At 35.2% G+C, this 20,769-nt stretch overlaps 1 protein-coding gene and 1 non-coding gene across 5 annotated transcripts in view; both read right to left on the bottom strand.

The window, feature by feature from the left end:
- Positions 1 to 20,769, bottom strand: part of Nlgn1 (neuroligin 1) — a 699,685-nt gene that overhangs the window by 425,834 nt on the left and 253,082 nt on the right. The window lies entirely within an intron of this gene.
- On the bottom strand, positions 389 to 495 carry LOC127683789 (U6 spliceosomal RNA). Its single transcript, XR_007977594.1, has one exon. It is a non-coding gene; the product is annotated as a U6 spliceosomal RNA (small nuclear RNA).

The raw sequence follows: 20,769 nt of genomic DNA, 5'->3' as shown, positions 1-20,769 counted from the left end.
TCAATGTACATGCGAAAACTGAGGCACAGGCAGAAAAAAGTCACTTTTCCCATGTGACAAACAACTGCTTTATTTCACTGATTTTATTCACAATATCAGTAAATTAAAAGACTATAGTCAAAATGCCCCTGTAGTGAACAGGGGTAGGAGAAGGAGCTGAGAAATCCCTGGTGGCTCCCTGCTCATGGGAACTTCTAGGCATTAAAGGTATCAACACACTTTGGTGGGTCACAGTTACATCTCTTCCAAAGACAAAACAAAAACAAAAACCAAACACCAGAGTCCCACTTTAGAAAGGAAGAGGATAAACACTTTTTTTTCAACAGTGTTTATGTTCCCTGGAAAGATGAAAAAGTCTCATGACTAACTCATTTTTTAAAAATTCTTTAAAAATATGGAACGCTTCATGAATTTGCGTGTCATCCTTGCGCAGGGGCCATGCTAATCTTCTCTGTATCGTTCCAATTTTAGTATATATGCTGCTGAAGCGAGCACGAGGATAAACACTTTTAAAGCTACTTTTAAGTAGATGATAAGGTCAGAAAGAGTTTTTAGGTTGTTAGTTATTAGGTCAGTTAGTTATTAGTTAACCATATCTCTAACTCACTGCTGGATTGCATAGAATTACTAAACCCCTTGATGGGGTTGATTTCTCTTCTTTCTTTTTGTTTTTTACTTGAAAGCATTTCAGACTTTGGTGCTGTAAAATATAATGCAGAGGAGTGAAATTTAATCATGCTGCAATCGTATTCCAATACATATGTTAGTGAGGAGAGGCATTGCATTAATTTATGTAATGGCCTCCGCGGATCTAAAGCCATACTTTAATATGAACATCACATAGAAACTGTGATTTTTAGAGAAAAGCCATACAGATATTTCCAAACTAAGACATGATCCATGATTTCAATTAACCACTAACATTACTGGTGTCTTTTCCATGGTAGAGAAGACAAAAATAAATGACTTGAAGATCAATTTATGAACAAAGTATTTTTTTTTTGGCAGGAGCATGGGGTAATGATAAATGCACAGGTACCTGTATGGACCACACATGCAATTTAGTCCTAATAATGAGTAAGGAGCTTGGATAAAACTCTCATCTGCCCAAAGTACTTAAAGGTTTAAAAAACCGATGTTCCAAATGAAATGACAGCAAACAATATATGAGTTGAGAATTATCGGAGGACCATCTGCACAGAAGCCCTCTGATATTAAAGTTGTGTGTTTACAGTGGGATCACCAAGGATGGAATAGCGACCCATTTTAATCAGGGGCTGGGATGAAATGAGTAAGAGGGTTCAGAAATGGAGAACTTACCCAAATGGCAGTGCTTCTGGAAATAAATCAAATCCCAGCATTTCACCCAAACCTTACAAAGTCTTGATTACTAGATTATAATTTTAAAACAGAAGGTAACCGCATTTTTAGACCTTGGCAAAGGTGTCTGAAATTAAGCAGGTAATGAAGGATGAGTGTGCCCTTCTCTTTTGTCTGGCATTTAGATGGAGAAAAATCCATAACTCAGTCAAAGGCAAGGAAGCCCAAGCAAGTTCATTTCTCATCACTTGTGCATCGTTCACAACCTTGCAAAATACTGCACACTGAGAATGCAAAACAGGAAAGGAGAGACTGACGACCTCTTTCCAGATACTCTGTGCACATGACAATGACAACACAGAGGGAAGGGAAGAATCAGGGCATTTACATGTCAGGCGAAACATACCCTTGGTAAAGAAGAATTTAACATTGTCATACTGAGACTTAAAACTTCTTCATGGTCTTCATTATTAGCTCTTGGTCCTTGCTGATTAGTATTTTTTTTTTTTAAGAAATTTGTGCTTAGGTCAGAGTTGTGTTATACTCAAGTTAATAGAAAATAAAACAGATGATACTAACTTCATAAAGATATTAATTACAGTCCAAAAAGTGAGCTTCTTTAGCAATCATCCTCTTTTTTATTATTTGTTTTATCTCTGCCTATAGGCATGTCTGTGTACCACATAGATTCAGTGTCTATGTAGACCAGAAGAGGTCATTATATTTCTTAAGAGTGTAGTTGCAGATGGTTGTGAGCCATCCCAAGTAGCTAAATGGGAACTGAAACCAGATCCTTAGGAAGAGCTGCCAGTGCTCCTACCACTGACCCATCTCTCCACCTTCAACAGCCACTACTTAAAGCAATATTCTATGCTATTTTCTTTTCACATGATTCTAAAAGAACTTTGCATATATGAACACATACTCACAAATTAGTTTCCAAAACTTGCTTTAGCTATTGTGTTTCTTCTATGTCCAATGCACAGGATAGGGAGATGGCATAAATAGCAGCAGTTAGATTAGTCGAAGTGACTGAAAGTAATTATGAGTTTTGAAAGAGAAAAACAAAAACAATAGAGTTTCGGGATTGTATAGAGGTGGGCTTTTTAGGTTAAAAAGATATTCAGGGTATAGAGAAAGCACCACAGTGAGAACTTCTAGGATGTAGACACTGAGTATGAGAAGCCAACAAGTCAATCATGAGCATCTTAAGATTAAAACCAGATGAAGAGGTCCTGGGGAAATGGTCTGGAAGTTTAGATGACTGGCTGCTCTCCCAGCGTTCCTGGGTACAGTTGTCAGCACCCACAGGGAAGCTCAGAACTCTCTGCAACTCCAATTCCAGAAGATCTGGTGTTCTTTTCTGGTCTCTGTAGGTACCAGCTACACAGGAGTGAGTAGGTAAAATGTTTATACATATTAAATAAAAATGTAAAACTAAAAAGAAAAGAAGATAAATAGTAAATTTGTGTCCACATAGCATGTTCTTGGCTTCTCTCACCTTGACTTAAGAACACATTCCCAGTTCCTCTTCAAGGACTTTATAATAATCTTTTTCATGGTTTTAAATGTAACTCTTCTCATTCTGAAGGGTATCACTTGAGGAAGAATTCAAGGTCAGCAATGTTGTTTTCTTTGTTTAAACCAACTTTATTTATTTCCAACTTGGACAAACATCTTATATTCACAACAAACAACTGCCATGTTGCTTTACCTGGCCAGTTTCTCCAGGATACAAAGGAAGTATATATGGTATAATCAGTATGACAGATTATAGGCTCCTGTGGCTCCATCTACTACTTACTAACACAGTTACTAACTTGAAGTCTGTTAATCTGCAGGCAGAATTTTACCTGACAGATGTCTACATGTCATTCTCTATTTGACTATTTTTTTTTAATACTTAAAAATTATAGAAAGAGCTCAGACTTATTCAAAGGTCTATTATCCTGAGTTGAAAAAGGAATAATACCACCCAAACCACAGGTTGTATAAAATATTAAATAAGATAACTCTAACTAAGTACACAGTACAGGATTAACATCCAGTTAAAGATCTGGGTTTATTTCTCTAGTAATACTGTGCTTATGCTGCAATGACCTCAATGTCTTCCAACATTAGTCCTTGAAGAGAAGTCTGGGCAATATTCAGAACGTGGATTTTGAATTCTATCCACAGGAAAAGAAGGTTCAGTGTACTTGACAAAGTATCCCAAGGGGGATGCGGCATAATCCTGACACAGAGCACAGACACTTAGAATGCTGTTCTGCTGCCAGCGGCTTCAGAAATAGCTTCTTCATTTCATGCTCTTAGGGCAAAAATAAGATCTGGTAAAGAAGATCCAGGCACAGAGAAGATTCTGCAAAGCAACCTTATTTTATCACAAGCAATGTGAGCAGGAGACGGGAAATGATGTGTATGAACCACAGTGTACAACCCAGCCAAGAGATGGCTTTAAATCACAAAAGGCTTGGTGTATCTCTAGGAAGTCAAAGTTGTTGTGCTATTTACCCTCAACTGGGATGGTGGATTATAAGTGAATACCTTGGAATCTCATTTGGAAAATCAGTTAGAGACTGCTTGATATTCAAATCATGTATTTTGACTAGCAGAAAGTATGAAAGGGAACTGACCCACGGCTCTTTAAACAACTCTGGTCACCGTCATTTTTTTTTATTTATTCGATATATTCTTTATTTACATTTCAAGTGATTTTTCCCGTTCCTGGATTCCTCCTCCCTGAAAGTCCCATAAACCCTCTTCCCGCCCCCTGTTCCCCAATCTAACCCTTCCTACTTCCCTGTTCTGATATTGCCCTATACTGCTGCACTGAGCCTTTCCAGAACCAGGAACCATTGCTCCATTATTCTTGGACATCTTTTGATATGTGGATCATGACTTGGGTAATCCAAGGTTCTAGGCTAATATCCTCCTATCAGTGAGTGCATACCATGATTGATCTTTTGACACTGGGTTACCTCACTTAGTATGATGTTCTCCAGTTCCATCCATTTGTCTAAGAATTTCATGAATTCATTGTTTCTAATGGCTAAATAGTACTCCATTGGGTATATATACCACATTTTCTGTATCCATTTCTCTGTTGAAGGACATCTTGGTTCTTCCCAGCTTCTGGCTATTATAAATATGGCTGCTATGAACATAGTGGAGCATGTATCCTTATTACATGCTGGGGAATCCTCTGGGTTTATGCCCAGGAGTGGTATAGTGGGGCCCTCTGGAAGTATCATTCCCAGTTTTCTGAGGAACCGCCAGACTGACTTCCAGAGTGGTAGTACCAGCTTGAAACCCCACTATCAGTAGAGGAGTGTTCCTCTTTCTCCACATCCTCGCCAGCACCTGTTTTCTCCTGGCATTTTGATCTTAGCCATTCTGACTGGTGTGTGGTGAAATCTCAGGGTTGTTTTGATTTGCATTTCCCTGATGACTAAGGATGTTGAACATTTCTGTAGGTGCTTCTCAGCCATTCCATATTCCTCAGGTGAAAATTCTTTGTTTAGCTCTGTACCCCATTTTAGGGGGGATAGTTTGCTCTCTGGAGTCTACCTTCTTGAGTTCTCTGTATATATTGGATATAAGCCCTCTGTCAGATGTAGTGTTGGTAAAGATCTTTTCCCAATTTGTTGGTTGACATTTTGTCCTTTTGACAATGTCCTTTGCCTTACAGAAACTTTAAATTTCCTCAACAGAACACCAATAGCTTATGCCCTAAGATCAAGAATTGACAAATGGGTCACCCTCTGTAGCTATTGATTTGTAACTTTTATGACAGAATCCAAAATGTGGCTCTTGGAGGTTAGGAGAATATATTACGTTTCTATAGAGACATCTGATGTTTTATATATAATGTTTTATATTTGTGGGACTCTATGCAATGAAGCATTTCTATCTGGAGCATTGTCTGAGGAAATTAAAAATTAAAAGGTTACAATGGAATTAATTTACCAAAATAGGATCTAGTTATCATAAATATGAAATATTTGTTTGAGTGGTTTCAAATATTACTTTAGTTTAGGTATACATATTTTGGTGATAGCATGCCCATATGCAGAGGAAACTACACAGAGGAAAAGCTCAGGCACCTGTCATAGCATAGACTACTTTAAAAGATTCAATTTGGGTCAAAACACATGAGGAAATAAGGAAGATTAAGATATAAGTTGTTAACATCACCACTTTTATCAACATCAACATTAATTGTTAATTATCTTAGAATTCATTTATATCTTGGTACGCATCTGACATTTTTAAAAGAATCCAATGCTACCACGTGATACACCCACTATTCAGTCTTTCTAACAGTAGATATGGAATAGTGAGAGAATACATAGACTCTATCTGCATAGTCTTTTACCATTCAATTTTTTTTAAATTTTAAACAAGGCGTTTATCACCCTTTGTTCTTTTAGTTTCTTAAGAAATGGCAGCCAGATCCATAACTCTGTGTTCAGAAAGGACAGTGACTTCCTGCCACTGCATTGATTCTAAGTTTTGTCTTGGTCAGTGTGTCCCTGTTTCAATGATGTAGGATCTTGGATTTTCAGTTGTGTTGGGAGCTTCCTCCAGATGGCTCCCTTTATACTATTTTATCATTCTATAATGGCACTTTTGTTTTGTTTGTTATTCTGTTTTATATGAATGACTGTAAGCATCCATTAAAAATAATGCTCTAATAAGTGGATATTAATTAGCCCAGAAGCCCTGAATACCCAAGGCACAAATTGCATAACAAATGACTCCCATGCAGAAGTATGGAGAGGGTCCTGATCCTGGAAAGGATTGATCTAGCAGTGGAAGGGAATATAAGGACAGAGAAAAAGGAGGGAGGTGATTGGAGAAGGGATAGAGAGAAGAAGGTTTATGGGACATATGGGGAGGGGGGATCCAGGAAAGGGGAAATCATTTGGAATGTAAACAAAGAATATAAAAAATAAAATATTAAAAAAAATAATGCTTAAATACAAAAATCTAAAGATCTCAGGTTCACATGTCAGTGAGAACATGTGATGCTTGCAGAAACTCACAGCTGATTAAGGAGCAGAAAATAAGTTTCCCTGGCACGCTCAGTCATAATCAGAACATCTGCATCTCACCCCTTCATACAAGGTGCAGGGGCTTCTGAATAAAAGAGAGACACTACAGCATGAAGAGTTGGTCCTTGCAAGCCTATGCCTGGTCGAGAAGCTGCCTATAACTGATGGCTGATGGGAAAAAGTACATTTCCTATAAGTATCCGCCCACTCGTAGATCAACTACATTGCAGTGGATGCCCTTCCAGCCATGATTATATGAGCAGCTTAGATTAGAATTTATTGGTTACTAAAATAGGTAGGGTGTGTGCTTGTGTGTGTGTGTGTGTGTGAGTGTGTACATGCACAGACATGTGAATGGTTTCAAACTACTTAGAGGGAACAATGGGAAGATAAGCAATATCAAAATATACTGCATGTATGTATTATGTATGTATGTATGTATGCATGCGTGATATTCTCAAAGTATTTATGTACTATTTTAAGTGATAGTTTGGTTATACAGAAAGAGGTGTTGTATGCCATAGCTGGAGAAAGCTAAGAGAAGATTCAAATAGAATTTACACTTCTTTATCATTTTCATAGTGATCCAAAAGAAAATTGCTTTCCCAGTAAAAGCCTACAAGAATTAAAGCTTATAGCTGATATTCTGGCAGTTTACTTTTTTTATATACTCAGATAGTAGAGTGGTTATAAGGCATTTAATTTAGGTAGCACATATAATGATTACTTTAATTAAAATGAATTCCTAAGTGGCTATAATTTTATAAAGTTATATTGAAGTACTTTGAAAGGAAAATAGGTATTTGAATTATAGACAAGGTTTTTTCCATCAGTATACATTACTTTAAAAATGAACATAAAGTTCTATAGTAAAATTTTATAAAAATAAGCAAACTTCATTATCATGTTTATAAATTGTGTTGATGTTTTTACATTTCTTAAATATGTCTGTGTTTTATATTAGCTTTCCTGGATGCCTTAAAGACACAATGATAGTATCACTAAGGGGACCATATTAATTGCATATAAGACACATAACTAGCCTCTTGTCACTCCTAAGGGCAGCCAGAGCCTCAACTTTCCAGTCCCTGTTCTGCACTCTCAGGTGCTCTGTATGTCACTTCCTGTTCTTGTTTCCGAAAAGGAAGATCTGGGTCCCAAGGGTCATTGCCATGGCAACCCTCCTCCCACTATGAGTGAAGAAATTAGGACACATGATCAACAATTCATGTGGATTTCCCAACTGATCTGACTCTGGCCTAAAGCAGGATCCTCCCTTTCTAATTAGTAGCCTTCTGGAGGCTGTGTTCTGTTTTTATGCTTTTTAAATTTTTTTAATAAATGCAATAGGAAAAGAAAGGAAGTAGGAATGAGGAAAAGGAAAGGAAAGGAGACAAGGAGAAGAGAGGACAAGAGAAAGAGGTGAGGGAAAAGGAGGGGAGGGAATATGAGAGAGAGCGAGATGACCATAAAAATAGGTATATTTCTGTAGTGTCACAGCCGTGAAATGCAAAGGTGCAGAAGGTAGAGACAAGAGAAACACGGGTTCAAGGTCATCCCTGGGTACACAGTGAGTTTGAGGCCAACTTGTGTTACTAAAGATCCTGTGTCAACACACATTGTAAGAATACTAGCTCAGTAATTTTACTTAAAACTCTAAAAACACTGGACAAGATGGTGGAAAGCTATTCTTCCCATTTGTAGGCAGCTTATGTAAGAGGATCCCAATATCCTGGTGAGCCTGAAGCCCGCCTCAAAACAAGACCCCTTACGAATTAACCAGAAAAACTCATCAACAGTAATACTTCCTAAAATTCTGACCTCAACTTTCTGTCATATATAAATTTACTATTTCTCTTTTGAATTTTAGCATTCTGAGAAGCACAAGCAAAATCTGAAGAAAACATGCTTGCATTCAGGAATGAAGTTTCTTATGTTTGTATTAGCTTGTTGAAAGGCACATGTGGAGTCAAAATCCCAATCAGTTCCTTAAAAACTACCGTTGGAATCATACAAGAAATACGATACTCATTTATTTAAACCATGTGTGAAATTTACCACTCATCTCACCACAGTACAGATAAGCTATTTATTTCTATTTTGGACCTAATGTTTGACATTGGTACATACCATATCTCAAAAAAAAAAAAAAAAAAAGACTGGACTTGTAAGAGGAAAAAAAACCCTCAAATATACTATTCCACACAGTGTTCAACACTGCATGAATGTAAGATCATACAATACCTGGAGATTTTCTATACGATTTTGAACCAAGGCTGGATTGAAGCTGCATGATAAAGAATTCTCCTGGCAAATTTGAGGCATGAGCCTTAATTATCCGAACCAGAAAAATGAACAGTTAAATGAACAAAACTTTAAAAATTAAAACCATCATACATACTAAAATGTATTCTTGAAAAGGGGTGAAAACTACACATCTCTGTGTATGTAAGGACACATGTTTATAGATGGGTGTTAGGAATTATGCTGGTTTAGTAAGTTAGGGGTTGTGATTATATCTCCCAGTACCATCAGAAGCTACATCCTTAAAATCTCACCTACATGAGCAACAACATGTGAGCTGAGCAAGGATGACCTCAGTAAACATGTCAAATAGACAGGGAAAATATCACAACACCTCTACTCTATACAAAGAACTATAGGCAATCTAGGCAAATGAGTAGAGCTGGGATGAGGAGAGGTGGTCCTCCCCAGGAAGAGCACAGCAACTGGTCGTCTATCATCCAAACTGTCTAACCTCAAACACATCTGAATGGAATCAGATTATACCTAGGATTACATATATGTATGTACAACTATGTATATGCATGAGCAACTAATGGAAAAGGGGACATGAATTTGAAGGAGAGCATCATGGAATTATGAGAAGGTTTGAGGGAGGAACAGGGAAGGAATTAAGTTAAAATTGAATTAAAATTCAATTACGGTCTCAAAGAAGCAATCCTGAGTTTCTTTTTAAACCTTCAGAAGTACGAATAATAGAAACATGGCCAGTGCATGAGGGAAATATTCTCTATATTTTATTCACAGTATACCTCCTGTCATCTCACAAGGGCATCACCTTTCTGTGGATACTGTTGTTCTGCACACTTTCTTCCAGATTGTGAAGTCTGGGTTATGTAATGGGAAGGGGCGAATGCAATGGGTATGTGGCATCAGTGTAGGAGACATGAATATCAATGTGTATCTATTTAGTTCACTTTTCCTAAATGTGTGACCAGAATCACCTGGAAGTAGTATGAAAGGTAGATTTCAAGACCATAAATAAAACCACCAGAAAGCATCTTTATGTTCTATTAGCACTATAAAGAAAAGCACAGCTAACTTCAAAGTAAGGTAATATCATTCCTATTTGAGAACATCTTTTAGTCTTATCTGTTACTGTTGATAATTTCAAAAAATGTAAAAACTTTCATACATGTAAGTAAAATAAGTCAGCATTGTTGGAATGCATAAAAGGCAGGAAAGCAAAGTAAATCCTGTTTTTACAGACTTTGTAAATGTACTTTGGAAACGTGTTTGAAAAAAATGTAAGCTTATTATTAAGTAAATTATCTGAGGCAGTTAATGATTAATATGCCAAGACAATATAGAATGCTGGGCTATTTAGGTATTAGAATGTTTCCTTTAAGGAGGCATAACATGCACTGTTATTCTGAAGGTGATGGTACTTTGATGTCAGTACATTTTTATTCTGCTAAGCCCCTGGCTGGCAGCTCATATGTTTGAAGTATAACCTCTTCTAATCACAATTTATATTCATAATTTTATCGGTGATGTTTTTCAAATTGTATAAGTTTAAGTCATTGGAAAATATCTTATCTATTATGATAATATGTGAATAGAGAAAAATGTTATCAAAATAGCATGTTATGAAGTTGAATCTATTTTTAGTAAGAATCTGAAAATGTAAGGAATGGAACAGCACTTCTTTGGTACTGCACTGGGTGATGTTAATGATTTTACCCGATCACTTACATTCATTAATAATGAGAGTCTTCAGGCATTTTGGGGGTCGGGTAACAGATGTTTCCTCCTCCTTCTTGAAGCCATCAGTGAGCATCACTACACTCAACATGAATTCCTAGCTCAGCCCTCTGCTAGACATCTTCAAGGTACCTCCATCTTCCGGAGAAGTAGTTAATATTGTCCAGTGAACACTCCTTACTGTGGTCTTTACCAAGTTAACACTAGAGGAAAAATAATATTATAATACATTCAAATATCTTAGTTGTTTCCTAGGTTGTGTTTTGAGGTAGATTCTCACAGCTCTGGATGGACTCCATGTATGCACTGAAACATGTATGAGATGTGAAAACTCAGGAGGCATTGTTCTTTAAGATGAGGAATTAATATTGTTAAAGTTCTCACCAGTAACATCTACTACACAATTAGATACTACTAGCATAAGTTATATGAAGTTGAATTTGACTGAGGATTTTAAAATTTATCCCAATGATGAATTTGGAAAATATCTAGGAAAATATCTAGGAAAAGCATAATTACTACATGTCATTGAGCCACGAGATATTAAACTGTATTATAAAAACCAAATTAACATATTCTAGTATGAGCAACATCGAAAGACACAGAGCAGAAAGCAGAAAGGAGCATTGCATTTAATGAGTACCTCACAGGAATATTTAAATTCTTTCAGAAAATCTTGAGGAAATTTTTGTTTTGATGGAAGATGGGACACTTGACCATTCATTTGGAGGGAGTATCTCTGACTGTCACTTCATTTATGTGGGTGTCTCTGTCTCTATTCTTATAGGGTATTGTAGGAAAATAAGGCATCACTGGTCTTCCAAAGTTGCATTGTCTCTCTAGGCTTGCTAATACTTCTATATGCATTTTTAAATTTCAGAAAGAAAATCATGAAGTTGTCTTGAATCTTTACTGACTTTGGGTGGGATGGCCATTTTCACAGTATTATCCTACCACTTTGTAAGCATGGGAGGTCTTTTTATTTTTAGTGTTTCTCTCAAGCACATTTCCCAGAGATTTAAAGGTCTTGTAGTACAGGTTTTTCACATCTTTGACATTTTTATTCCTGGATATCTTTTTACTTTCTTAAAGACTAGAGTGATGGAAGAATTTCTAGGATTCTTCTACAGAATGCTTGTTATTGGTATATAGAAAGGTGACTGACTTCTCTCAGTAGACTGTCCATTCTGCCACTTTGCTGAAAGTGATGATAATATTTAAAACTTCTGTGATGAAATTTTTGGGATCTTATATATAATATATAATCTGCAGAAGAGTTTGTTTTTGCTTTTATATCTTGTATCTCTTGATGTCCCTTTTCATAGTGCTATAGTTAGGGCTTAGTATATTGAAAGATAGTAGGGTAGTGGAGAGCCCTACATCATTCTTGATTTTAATGTGATTGCTTCAAGTTTTCTATTTAGGATAATGTTGGTTATGTGTTTGCTGTATGTAGCATTAATCATATTGACAGCTATTCCACCAAATTCTATGTTCTATAGGGCTTTTTCCATGCATACATGTTCAATTTTATTATGAAATTGCCACCATGAAGTTTTAAAATTTTGTCAAAGATGATTCTGCAATTATTGTATTGATGTAAATTATGTATTTCAGTCCATTCATGAGATTTTTATGCTTTTATTTATTCATTTTCTGTAATTTGTTTCATTTGACATGAATGAGTGTTTAGCCTGAACATATTTCTGTTGACCTGTGGAGGCTAAAATAGGGATTTGACACCCCCCAACAGGAAGTACACATTCTATGGACCACTATGTGGGTGCTGGGAATCAAAACCAAGTCTGCTAGAAGATCAACAATTACCATTGATCAATAGGATATCTCTCTAAACTGACAACTAATGAGTTACTTATGTTTAAGTTTTTTCAATGATTTTTTTGTCAATGTACTTATTGTATTGATGTCAATTTTGTATTTCAGTACATTTATATAAATCCCTGAGATAAAACCAATTGATCATGGTAAATTATCTTTCTATACATGCCTATATTTGACTTTCAAGTATTTTATTGCATCTATGTTCATCCAGGATATTGGCCTACAGGCAATTATAATTAAACATTAACTCTTCATACATCTCTATAGACAAAGTCTACAGAGAAATTCCATGTTAATATGTTTCTACTGGTAAAGAAGATCTAATTATAGCCCAGAAGGGACATCACATATAATTTTACAAATGGATAGATCATCTGCATCAGAGGTCTCTCATAGTCACTCTGTAGGTTTATTTCATGACATAATGAATAAGGCCTTACTAAGGAGAGATGCCTTAATTCTCAAAAATTCATACATATATGTATAAAACAGTTTCATAAAAATCATTCTTATTATGCATTAATACAAGAAGTCAATAAAATTATTTACAGTAGCTGCTGATGGGAGATGAGAATTCTTCAGGACTTTTTTAAAGCTTCATTTTTAATGTAGCATTTAATTATTATTTCTACCACATTTTCATAAAAATGTATGTGAAAGTAATGAGAGCAATTATATTAAGAGAAAACTTTTTTTGAAATTTACATCATATTTTAGTGGCTATCACTAGTACATTTAAACTCAAACACACTTGTTGAAAATTAAAGACTCATACCTCTGAAACAACCTATTAAATGTTTGGTATTTTTACAAACACAGTTGGACAATTACATTGTAATATAGGTCATGGTTTTATACATTAAGAGTGAATCCTAATGAGTTTAAATGATGTTCCAAGGTTCTCAGTTAAGGTTAGAGCAGGATAGGGAACTTACAAACTGATCTTCCACTTCCTTACACTTTTCTTCCAAAGTTCTCACCACTGCCTCTTTGTCTTTGGACAGGGAAAAGTAATTACCACTGGCTCAGGCCCTACTTACCATTGGCTCAAGCAGTAATTACAATTGGCTTAAACAGTATTTTAAGGCAGCAGGGTATCAAACTCAATTAAAGAGCCTTATTAATGCTAAAAATAGCATTTTACATACCCCAGATTTTATACAATAAGATTGACGAACTCTGGGAATGAAGAGAGAGATGGGGTGTCACTCTAGTAGGCTGCACAAGGGACTGGCTTCCCGCTGCAGCCGTAAAAACACACAAATGATAAGGTGAATTCTGAGACATATATCAAGGAAAGGAGGACCCTCAGGTCTACCAGTTGCACAGACATACTCAGACACTGCCATCTAATAGTTTTCCTATTTTGTAATCAATTTTTAGGTTGGTTGTCCGTTGAAGAGATTTGGTTTCTCAGAATGTTGACTCAGAACTCTTTTCATCAAACCGTGTGCTCTTTGATGTCTTGATGTTTAGTCGAGTCAGGTGCCTGAAGAAGATGAGTCAAAACCAAGTGAATGCCCCAGGCATCGCACATTGCAGAAGATTAATTCAGCAAAAATAATGACTACCAACTTAAACCAAAGTAACACATCCTCCTATAGAATATATCTTTATTCATTATACTCTAGGTATCTCACATATAATGCAACATAGGTTGAGATTCATTTATTGGAAATACATGAGATGTTTAACAACCCAAAGCATCAGCAAATGTCAACTAAAGCTTCATTCCATCTCATCCTCGTGATAACAGTTATCATCAAGAAAATTAGCAATATAATACATAGGTGAGGTGGGAAAGAAACATGCTTTTACATTGCTGATGGGCATGTGGAGTGGTGATTCACTAAAGTAATCAGTTCAAAGCATCCTCAGATAACTTAAACCTTATATCTCTGATATGCTCCTAGGTATATGCCTACAAGAGTCTATATGAGTATGTCACTGAGACACTTAATAATTTATACTTATGGCAGCAGTATTCATAATAACAAGGAAATGAAACTGAACTTTCCACTATCAGATGACTGTGAAAATATAATTTGGGATATATACACAGCGGGGTTTCATATTCATAATAATGAAACATGAAATAAAGAAAGAATGCCATTTGTAGAAATATTGATAGAAACAAAATATCATCCTAAGAATTAAAATAAGGAAAATTAAAAGACAAATATAACAAGTTTGTTCTCATAAATGCATATTTGTAAACAGATATGTATTATAGACTTTTCATGAAAGTAGAGGGCCAGTGGGGTCAAATGGGAAAGGTGAAAGGAACAAGAGAGAGAAAAAGGAAAAAGACAAGTATCTCACATTTTCTATCTCATATGAAACCTATATTTAACTCTATCTATACACATCAATGATGTCTGTCTTTCTACCTGCATGTCTATCTGTCCATTACTTAATCTAGCATCTGTCTCTCTATTAGTTGACATGAAAGCAGATTGAAGACTGTTTAGGACAAATCAGAAACCAGTGAAAGAGTTAAGAGAATATGAGAAGATTAGAAGAAAAAGATACCAAAATGTATGTATTCTGAAATGCCACAATGAATGTAGATAAAAATTAATAGCAAATAATGGACAACACTTTAATAAAATAAACGCTTGTGACAAGAAACATTTCAAAATGTATTTTTTGAGACCTAGTTTGAAGTACTTGAAACTGCATAAGGGAACACTTTAGTCAAGTTGAATCTCATATACCTTACATACTCAGTCTAAAGGTCGCTTTTTGCCATATTTCTAGTATATTTGATTTTAACTATAGCAATCTCATGGAGTTAGCTATATAGCTTTTCAACTGTATCCTCATGTGAGAATTTAAACAGCTTTGAATTCTGGAGACTTGAGATCTTTGTTCAGTTCCCAGTACCACTCTGGAGATTCACAACCATTTGTAAGTCTGGTTCTGGGGAATCTGTCACACTCCTCTCGACTTAATAGGTGACTGCAAGGATATGCTATACACACAAACAAGCAGGCACACATACATACACATAAATAATTTTTAAAAAATGTTTTAGCCTCAACCTTATGTTGGGTTTAGGTATTTTAAAAACTAGTTTATTTAGGCCATGAAAAATTGATGATGATTTGCATATAATACCATTAATATATTCTCTATGTATAATATAGTTTAGAAAAGCTATGACAACTTCAACTCATTCCTACCACTCTTATGGAACATGTGTATGTATCCTTTATAAGTTTTGTTTAAAAAATGGAATATGTTATAGGTAATTAAAGTTAATTATTAATGTTGATAGATTTCATTTAACTTTATAACAGCAAAAAATAAAACAGTTCATATCTCATTAAAATCCAATAGAAGGTAAATCAGGTCACCTAAAGATTACATAAAATATAGTTGAAAATAATCAGGAAAGCACTAAAATTGACATAAGATTGTTCCTATCTCTGAAACACAGACCAACACTAAAAAGGCCCAAGATATATTTCAAATGCTCACTTCCTTCTTTTAGAAGGTTGACAACAAGGCACTAGGTTGATAATATTTCAAAATGCTAGAAAACAGTAGAGTTTTTGACATTCATGATGAAATTATGGCAATTATAATAGAAAGAAAAAGTAAGATAGTCTACATTACCACTATCTTATGAGATAAATGGCATGAAAGTCTCTGAATGTTAACACTAACATGAAGGCCTACTGGAAGAGGGTAGTATGCAGAAGTTTAGATTTAAATTGGAACAAATCCTGCTCATATCCTCTGTGGAAATATCTTCTAACCTGGCTTCCCCCAAGGCTCATTGTCTATATGGGATTTCAAAACCTTCCTTGTGGACTCAGAGAAGGCATTTGAGTTATTAATAGTTTATATTGATTTCATGCTTAGTGTGCGCCAAACACTCTTTTAAGATCTTTACCCTTGTCAGTTAATTAAATTATCATACTATATTAGCTACTGTAATTAAGACAATTTAACAGAAAAAGAAATAGAGGTTAAGTAACATTCACAGTTAGTAAATGGGAAATGTGTAGCCTGAACTCTGGTCATACATCTTTGGAAATCATTCATGGTCATTACCATAAGTTGTCCAGAAGGAAATGCCCAGCAGAGAAACAGTTAATCTGGGGGCAAACTGCTCTTAGATATTTTCTGAGTTTGGAAGACTTTTAAAAATTATATTTATTTACATATTTTATAAGTATGATTGTTTTGTCTGCATGTATGTTATGATTAACATGTACATGCAGTGCCTATAAAGACTAGAGAGAGCATTGTGAGCTGCCTATATAGGAACTGACAACTGAACTTGTGTCACCTGGAAGAGTAACATGTAATCAGCACCAGTGAACCATTTCTCAGATACAAACCTTGAAAGTTTCTGCCAACAGCAACCCTTAATTTTTTCTTTTGAAAGACTTCCATTCATTGATTTGTTCTTCTATTCACCTACTTTCCTTCAAATTATCAATGGATTTTTATTCAATTAAAAGATAATTAGTATAGATTATAAGATTTTTCTGCTGTCTTCTCATTAGTGTAAGGAAACTGGAATTATGCTTAAGGGTAATGATTGCCCAAGTTAAATTTATTATTATCTTTTTATAAGAGGTTCATAAAGCCAACTCTATAATCTAAAGAGTTATTGATATGTTAGAATGCATTGAAAGCAACTGAATTTCATCATCTAATAAATTTCATACGCAGAAACTTTAAAGAAACCTTAAGATAGTAGAGTCAGGAAGCTTTTCTAAAGCTTCTTAATTCAAGGAACTGCACCTATAAAGCTTAAAATTGTAATGCATCTAATGCAACAGTCATTGCCATAAACATTTATTTGGAGATGTGAGGACTGGACTTGATTACAATGCTTGCTTTCCTCTTTTAAAAATTTGCATTTGAGAAATAATGTTTGTAAAAATCTTACCATCTTTAAGATGTGAGAAAATTATCTGGGACATATAAGTAATATATAAACAGCTAGCACACACACACACACACACACACAGAGGTGGGGGGAGAGAGGGAGGTAGAGAGAGGATACAAAATAAAGCTATCTATCAGTTGTCACTGTGAATGTATTCTCAATACCTATTAAATAACCTTTTCTTTGCACTATATTTTAAAACCAAGAACATATTTAACTGATTGGCTATTTTATTATACCAAGCAGTGGTCCTTTAAATGTTTACTCAGATAAAAGTATGAATGTAAATGAAGCACCTTTATCCAACTTTTTATTACAAAGCACCATGGGCAATATAATTTTATCTTCTAGTGCATTTATAGATGCACTATAAACAGTAGGAAAGAAGACAAGCATTGGCTAGAAGAATTTAAAAATTCAATTATTGATATTTTAAGGAAATAAATATTTACTACAGTGACTTCTGGTTTAACTTAGACCAAAGGACAATATTTATCTACTATTTACGTAGCTCTTATAGGAACGATTTGCATAAAGAGGGCAAAGCAATTCACTAATGTGAATTCTGTGACACACATAGTAGTCACAGGCATACACTAGTATAAATACTGCAATCACACAGCCACAGACACACATATACCAAATGATTTAGTTTTGATGACAGGAGGCAGAGTTAAGGCAATCAAGCAGCCTCGAATCTTTCTAAAAGGCACTGGGAATTGACAGCCTCTGGAGGACAAAGAGATGCTCTTCAGTGATATGGATCATGATTGGATGCCTGTGCTTTGCCCTATACTCATGAGCATAGAAGAAGCACCAACTGGACACAGTATATTATAAAGAAGATAGGAGATTGGGGAGGATGTGGAGTGTGGTTCAGGGGGAGCTAGATGAGGAGAATTGGGGTGGCTATTATCTAAATATATTGTATCCATCCATGTACAGATTTACTAGAGCATAAGTAAAGTATTCTAAATATATAATACTCTTGAGACTTATAAATATTCCTCAACTACATACAGTCAGACCTTTCACCTGTAAAGAAAAGTGGAGCAAGTGAAATACTTTCCCCCAAGTCTATTTTTACCTCAAAATATCTACACTACTCCACCAGCAATCTTGATGAAACCATAAACTACAAGTCCATGCTAGCATTTTCACCTGAGTCTGGATTCCCAGATTCCATGTAAAAAGCCAGGTTCAGCGTTGACCTAGAATCACAATGTAAGGAATTAGAGATGGTGCAATCCCCAAGGATTGCCCCACAGTTGGTGGTTCTGTTGAATTGGCAAGCTACAGTTTCAGAGACAAAACCTATCTCCAAAGTACATTTATAAGAAAGAAAGAAAGAAAGAAAGAAAGAAAGAAAGAAAGAAAGAAAGAAAGAAAGAAAGAAAGAAAGAAAGAAAGAAAGAAAGAAAGAAAGAAAGAAAGAAAGAAAGAAAGAAAGAAAGAAAGAAAGAAAGAATTGTGGAAAATTATTGTGGAATATAAATGACATCAAACTCTGGCCTTTAGACACCCATGACATACCTTTGCAATTAATGTACCAACACACACACACACACACACACACACACACACACACACACACACACACACACACACACACAAGAAGTATATTTCTTCTACCTTCCTTCCTTCTTTCCTTACTTTCTTCCTTTATTTTCTTCCTTCTGTTGTCCTTCCTTCCCTCTTCCCTTTTTGCCTTTTTTCTTCTTCTTTCTTTCTTTCTTTCTTTCTTTCTTTCTTTCTTTCTTTCTTTCTTTCTTTCTTTCTTTCTTTCTTTCTTTCTTTCTTTCTTCTTTCTTTTGTTCTTTCTTCTTTCTTTCTTTCTTTCTTTTGTTCTTTCTTCTTTCTTTTTTCTCTCTTTCTTTTGTTCTTCCTTTCTTCCTTTCTTTTGTTCTTTCTTCTTTCTTTCTTTCCTTTCATCCTTCCTCCTTTCTTTCTTTCCTTCCTCCTCTCTCTCCTTCTCCCTCTCCTTGTCTCTCTTTCTCTCCATCCCCCATCTCTCTTTCTTCTCCCTTTCTTTTTCCACTTGTTGAAGGTCAAACCCGGGCCTTCATTCATTCTATCCAAGCACTCTGCCACAGAACCATGATCTCACTACATAAAATCATAAAATGTGGTTCTTCATAATAAAATGTGGAATTGAAACAAAGAAGACCTCTTCTTAATAAAAAAAGCTCATTAATTTGAAGAATACTTAGATGAATATACAGACATGAGGAACTTGGCTCAGTAACAGAAAGTATTTTTATGGGAAGTGGCACTCAAGTCTCCATTGCTTGCCCATCATTTTTTATTCTCCTTCAGTAAGATTCCAAATACCAAGACCAATTCACTCCATAAGGAGAGAATGCATTGCCTCAGCAATATAAGTTCATTTGACCTATCTATCTGTCTGTCTGTCTATCTATCTATCTATCTATCTATCTATCTATCTATCTATCTATCTATCTATTTATCTATTTATCTAATCTCTTTTTCTCTGTCTCTTAATCTCTCTCCCTCTCTTAAATCAATTAAGTTCATGGAAATATACTGAAACTGTACCAAAAATTATTACCCTGTTTTGTTTTATTTTTTTTAAAAAAAAGAATTCTTCAGAAAACGAGCAATGATCCATTCATTCCCCTACAGTGTTTATCCTGAGGCTCTCATGCAGCATAAAGGAAAGAAAGCAAGCAGATGAATAATCTGTCAGAGGAATCATGTCTTCAGCCATTATGACTATAATACTTGGTACAATAAGCAGTCATTTTGCACTGAAAAGAATTCATATTTCCCTATAAACTATTATTGGTTTGTAAATACGAAAACGTAGTCAATATGCATCGAATTTCTTGTATAAAACATTTAACCAGTGCTACAGTTTGTCAAAATAAAAGGAATGCAAATATGTATACATAAATTACTCAGGATTTGAGATCAGTATTTTATGAGGGTCAGAAGAATAAAATGTTAAAAAAAGATAAAGATGAAATGCTGTTTTATTTAGTAACTATCAAAGTTTTGTTTTCTATTTTCCTGGTCCAAACAGCAGGTTGGGCAGGTCCTATGGAGTTTAATTTTGCAACAAAGTAAAATACCATGGCTAATCAGCCATATAAAGTTAATAACCCTATCATGAGATTCAACAACAACAACAGAAAGTTTTCTAGACTTAATTATTTAATGAGATACTTCCATCAAAAGTTAGCTTTCATTATCACAAAATCAAAAATAAAATAGTTAAATTCTTTTTTAAAAAATTCTGTAAAATTTCCTATTGTAAACTTTCAAAAATGCGTGCAGATTTGATGGATTTGAAACTGAGTACACATTTCCTAGCAGGAGCATACACTGGCCAGAACGCCACTATTTTTGCCTTGATGTGGTCTCCCACTCTTCCCACTCACGTTACCCTGCACAGATGCCTGACAGTGCGTTGAAGAGACATAGTCCCTGGTCTGCATTGCCTGCATTTTTAAGTTCACAGCAATTCAAACCAATTTATGCTGAAATGTGTAGAAAATGCTGTGTTGCGAGTAGTGCAAATTACTCAACAATGAAGAAACTGGGATCTAGGATCTAATTTCATGTTCTGTTAAAGCTTAAATTCAGAGAGTCTATCCATGTCCTGTGTTTCTTTTT

The sequence above is a fragment of the Apodemus sylvaticus genome, chromosome 4, assembly GCF_947179515.1.
Source record: "Apodemus sylvaticus chromosome 4, mApoSyl1.1, whole genome shotgun sequence".
NCBI lineage: Eukaryota > Metazoa > Chordata > Mammalia > Rodentia > Muridae > Apodemus > Apodemus sylvaticus.
Note: the sequence above shows the minus strand (reverse complement) of the source record. Positions and strands in the feature narration are given on the sequence as shown.